At 40.7% G+C, this 6,000-nt stretch overlaps 1 protein-coding gene across 2 annotated transcripts in view; it reads right to left on the bottom strand.

Annotated features, from left to right (window-relative positions):
* kcnip3b (Kv channel interacting protein 3b, calsenilin) overlaps positions 1-6,000 on the bottom strand; it is a 59,558-nt gene that overhangs the window by 25,612 nt on the left and 27,946 nt on the right. The gene's annotated exons all lie outside the window — the stretch shown is intronic.

The raw sequence follows: 6,000 nt of genomic DNA, 5'->3' as shown, positions 1-6,000 counted from the left end.
GTGTTTTGGGGTTTAAAAGCCACAGAGACCCGGTGTTTTGGTCAGTGGTTGTTGATCAATGGTCATAAGAATTTGTATAATTATGATTAAGGAACTGACCTCCCAGCCCATTGTTCCTTCCGTGGGCTGGTTTCAGTGATTATGCAAATTTACTGTTTATAAGATTTGGGGAAACCTGCAGTCAGCTGAGACTGAATGGATGAGTGACGAAACGTTTCTCCCACAAAACGCTACGTCCAGATGAACAGAATCAACTTTTGGAGATTTACTTACCTGGATGATTGAGCATGCATCAAGACATTCATGAAGGTGTTTTTTGAACAGAGACTTTGACAATGACATGCCAACCTCCTCTTATTATTAAGTTAGATGTTGAGAAGCTGTTTTTCTTTAACCAGTTCTGTCATTGGGCACTGCAGTTTTCTTCTGAAGTCTTTGAGCTGAGCACGTATAATCTCTTTAAGAAAATACCAGATTGTTGTTACACCTGTTCCAATCACAACCCATGCATTTAGCTATGTAGAAATGATTAAAATGACCTGCTGTAGTTCAAACTGAGCATCAGAATGGGAATGAAAAGAGATTTAGGGGACTTTTATAAAGATGTTTGTTCTATACTTTTCGAATGTTTCATAATCTTGTACCGTCTCTGTTCAGAAAAAAAGAGACTGTCCGAAAAAAAGTGTGAAAATGGGTGAAAGTGCTTTGTTGGTGACAGAATAACTGCTCGTTACAACCTGGTATACAGAAGATCATTTCTGAGTGCAGAACACGTCGAGCCTTGTAGATGATGGGCTACAGCAGAGAGAGACCACACCAGGTGTCACTCCTTTTAGTTAAGAGTAAGAAAACTAGAAGCAACTTCACTAGCAGACTGATTCAATTCCTAAAAATACACAATATCTGACTGACAAATTATCATATTATCATTAATATTTGTCATTTCAACTGCTGTAATATTAATACTATAAGTAAGTAATAATGTGACATTGTCTGTTCCTACCTGAGCGGTGGTACCTGGCTGCACTGTGGCCACAGTGAGAGAGGCAACTGGGCCGAGAGAGGCGCCTCCTGGCCTCAACAGAGAGCGCAGCCATCACAGCTCCCATAATCAGCTGAACTGTCACAATAGCAAGACGTCTAACAGGAGAAGATCCAGATTTTAAATGACTGAATGTAAATGCTTGGTCGTGGAGATCAATGCTAACAAAATGCTTTCAAATGTCTGAGCCGCCTGCCAAGTTTGACTCCGAGCACCGAAAGTCTCAGCTCAGCCTGAGAGGAGGCAAACGAGCAAATCTCACCTACTAACAAAGGCAAATGGAAAAAGCGACAGGTGAGAGAGACTTTTGTGTGTGTGCGCGTGTGTGTGTGTGAGGCCACATTTGAAAATCTGTTTGAGTTTGCGACACCACGTCACAGCGCGAGAGGGAGATAAAAAAGAGAAAAGGATCAAACAGCACAGCAGAGCTTCTGACCTTTCACATCACACATGTAGCAGACGCCCCGACATTTCTTTTTTTCTGCCTGTCTCACTCCCTTCCTGTCTTCAGATCGTTCACCTCACATAAACATGACTTCGACTCCTACTGTCTCACAAATTTCTGTGGCTCTGGAAAGTCAAACAACTCCCTAATATCTGTAGTACCTCCAAGAGCATAAGGGAAAGTTTTATGCTTGTCTCTTTTGTGTAAAGAAACCTTAATGTAGTGCTGTTCAGCAATACTGCATTTGGGTGTACGATCAGACTCATGCACACAGACGCTCAGACAGCAGCTGTGAATTTAACAGACTGCAAACAAATCTGGTTGCTGTAGAGTTTTTCCAAGTAAAACAGCAGTTCTTCTCCATTTTCTCCAGCGATAGAAACTCTGTTTTAAACATACCTGCAGATTTCCTCCACACAAGGGTTAATGGATAAAATAACCCAAAGATTATGTAGTTATCCAGGAATGCCGTAAAACTGCTCATGTATATCTAAAAATGTAATCATAAAGGAATATAAAGACAGGTAGCTATTCAGCCTAGGAACAAATGAAGCAAGGAGGGAGTAAGAATCTGAGCTCCAAGGGAACAATTAAAGCAAACACACGGTCTCACTGCATGTAAAAAATATGACGTGTACATTTTACAGGTCCACTAAGTCTTTGCTTTTAGTTTACTCTTACAGTATGCTTTGAGTTATTATCCATTTCCATCCCATCATTAATAAAAACTGCTGGCACATTTCCACTGCCAGATGTTATGGCATGGGCCACACATGTCCATGCCTTAACATTGCCTGAGCCATGCTTCTTCATGAGCTGCTTCTTTCCTCCTCCATACTTTCTCTCCCCATCATTCTGGTACAAGTTAATCTTGGTTTCATCTGCTCGAATCTTTTTTTATCCAAACTACACAGACTGAGTCTAATCCGACCTTCTTGTTCTTGAATGTAGCCAGCGGTCTGCACCTCCATGTAAGTCTGTATTTACATTCACGAAGGTCTCCAAAAGTTGATTCTGTACATCTGGACGTAGCGTTTTGTGGGAGAAACGTTTCGTCACTCATCCATTCAGTCTCAGCTGACTGCAGGTTTCCCCAATTATAAACTTATAAATAGTAAATTTGCATAATGACTAAAACCAGCCCACTGAAGGAACAATGGACTGGGAGGTCAGTTCCTTAATCATAATTATGCAAATTCTCATGACCATTGATCAACAACCACTGATCAATGAGTACCATTCACAGAGAGTTGGGGAATGGCTGCAATCACAGCATTGTAAGATGGCGAAAGATGTACCCTTAGGCCCCCTCCTCGATTCAGAGATGGTCTTTCCCTTTTCACGTAAATGGCCTCCTTGACTCCGCGCTCAAACCAGCGTTCCTCCCTGTCCAGGATGTGTACATCCTCATCATTGAAAGAGTGTCCACTGGCCTGTAGGTGTAAATAGACTGCAGAGTCCTGGCCTGACGAGGTAGCTCTTCTGTGTTGTGCCATCCGCTTCGCCAGAGGTTGTTTGGTTTCCCCGATGTATAAATCCTGGCAATCCTCCTGGCACTTAACAGCGTACACTATGTTACTCTGTTTGTGTCGGGGGACCCGATCCTTGGGGTGGACCAATTTTTGGCGCAGCGTGTTTTGGGGTTTAAAAGCCACAGAGACCCGGTGTTTTGGTCAGTGGTTGATCAATGGTCATGAGAATTTGCATAATTAGAATTAAGGAACTGACCTCCCAGCCCATTGTTCCTTCAGTGGGCTGGTTTCAGTCATTATGCAAATGTACTGTTTATAAGATTGGGGAAACCTGCAGTCAGCTGAGACTGAATGGATGAGTGACGAAACGTTTCTCCCACAAAACGCTACGTCCAGATGAACAGAATCAACTTTTGGAGATTTACTTACCTGGATGATTGAGCATGCATCAAGACATTCATGAAGGTGTTTTTTGAACAGAGACTTTGACAATGACATGCCAACCTCCTCTTATTATTAAGTTAGATGTTGAGAAGCTGTTTTTCTTTAACCAGTTCTGTCATTGGGCACTGCAGTTTTCTTCTGAAGTCTTTGAGCTGAGCACGTATAATCTCTTTAAGAAAATACCAGATTGATGAGATTTTGAGATAGGTTTGTGTTTTTAGCCTCCCTCCCTCAATTAGATCATCTCTTTGGACATCACGTTGACATACAAAATGCAACTTTTGTTGTTTTTTTTTAAACTTGTACAAATATGGAGAATTAAACAGGCTTATAGCTGATTTTCTTTAGACAGAGCTAGTCAAGCTGTTTATCACCTTATTTTTTATTTGACTCTTCAGACCAGAGCCGATTCCAAAATGTAATCTCATTTTCGTCTTCACTGCATTATAATGGAATACTCTGGCTTTTATAGGCGAGTCTCTGCTTGGTTTATCTATCCTAAATAGAAATTATTGAATTATTAGCAAATGGAAAAATAAATAATCTAATTTATTAAAATTTGTCATTTCACAGTTTTCCCACCAAAGACAAGGTCTCTATCATTTTGGATATTTGCAGTAAATTTAAAAATCAAAATTATAAAATTATAATTTTTAGCTCATAAAAAGCTGTTTTTTTGACTGTTGTCATAAAACTAAGTTTGAACTGAGGAATGTATTTGCCATGTTATATCCACTCTGTCCACCAGAGGGCGTCAGACACCAAACAGCAGAGAAGAGCCACTCGTGTTATTTCACTGACACAAGAAGAAACTGGAGATATTAGATCAAATTTTGATTAGATCAAGTTTGTATATGATCTGATTACTGCCAGATCATAGACAAGCTTACTAAGCCATAAATGAAAAGGAAGACGATGTGTGGTTTCTCACGACATCTGTATCCATGTTTGACAGGAGAACATCAGGAATAAAACAAAGCAAGAAATTTAATTTGTAAAGCCTGCCTCCCTGAATCCACCCTGTTATTCGCAGTATGTTCACGAACATGAGTGGAAATCTGCGAATGCAAGGAAATCTTTAAAGGCTGTGCACAGATTTTAAACACCCTGCTGCTCAGTCAGAAGAGAGATGACTAAATCATCCAAGTCTCTTTAATGCCCGTTTCTTCCCAAACAACCTACCCCAGGGACATAAGATGAAAACTTTGCACCAAGTGTTGACAGGAACTGCCCTCTACACTGTCAGTAAACAGCACCCCAGACATGTAAACTTGCTCTACGTCCTCTCCAACTCCAAGAGCTGCAAAAACCATTTAGTGGCCATTGGGGGAAAAGATGGCATCTTTTTCACACTTTTTACACTCCTGCTGTCTTTGCCTCACTCCTTCAACTTTTTAAATTTTCCAATTAAAACTAAATCCAGTCTTATATCCATATGAGATAATCTTCTTTTCATAAACCCACCTCAGCCTGGCAGGTTCAAAGCCAGGCCTGGATGTGTGATTAAAACAGAGTCTTACTTTTCCGCTCCCCTCGCCCTGCTACGGTTGTTTTATTTTTAAATTTCTCTTTATCCAGCACTGAAATATCCTCTCATATTCCCTTATCTACCTCTAGCTATCTGATCACTGGAGACCTGAGCAGAATTTGGTTAGAAATATTCAAACAGGAAACAGCTGAACAGCAGAGAGTTTAAACTGAGGAGGAGGCAAAATAAGTTTTTCATCCATCATCCAGAGTTGTGTCTTGTCACTGCCCTGATATCCTGAGGTGTCCTCACCTGTTTGCACAGAGTTTAGGAGCAGAAAGGGAAACAGCAAACATAATGAGTCTGAACAATTTAACAAAGAAGGTGATACAAGGAGGGCTGATAAAGAGGAAACAGCGGGCTGGAAAAGCAAGAAGTATCAGGTGCTGATTCAGCTGGTGGTGGCTTGATGATGTTTGCTGGACGAAAGGACAGAAGAGGAGGACAGCAGATAGACTTACATCTAATCAATGCTGATGGAAGGACATAGAGACACATTCATAAAGGACAGATCAATAAAAAGGAGAATAGAAGAGTAATAAAAATCAAATTTTGGAGGTCCCAGTGTATGCTTAACACAAGAAAAAAGAGCACTTCTTGATTCTTATTTCCACACCATATTTTCATCCTTAAAGTACTTGTGGCAACATTTGTAAAACAAGGCAGACACGTGCACATATTCAGCCTGTTCATAAAGTCAAACAACCAACACAATCGTACCATTGATGTACTGTAATACTTCAAATGTCTATCCATTTATTTCTGCTTATCCACTTCAGGGTCATGCTGAAGCTAGGTCAGGGTCAAGCCTACAGCCAACTTTAAAGCCCAAATGACCTGACCCTTGTGCCTGTTTTTGGACTGTGGAAAGAAGCTAGAATACCTGGAGAGAACCCACAGAGACACAAGAATGTAAACTTCACATAGTCCCCAGCTGGGGGATTTAAACCCAGGGTCTACTTTCTGCGAGGTAACAGTGTTAATCACTACACCACCATGCCAGCTTCCTTTAAAAATGAACTTTCAACTTTTGTTGCATAAATGAAAGAATTCAGCCTCTGTGGTTACA

This window comes from Haplochromis burtoni, unplaced genomic scaffold (assembly GCF_018398535.1).
Source record: "Haplochromis burtoni strain Fernald_Lab_line unplaced genomic scaffold, NCSU_Asbu1 Contig_54, whole genome shotgun sequence".
NCBI classification, from domain to species: Eukaryota; Metazoa; Chordata; class Actinopteri; order Cichliformes; family Cichlidae; genus Haplochromis; species Haplochromis burtoni.
Note: the sequence above shows the minus strand (reverse complement) of the source record. Positions and strands in the feature narration are given on the sequence as shown.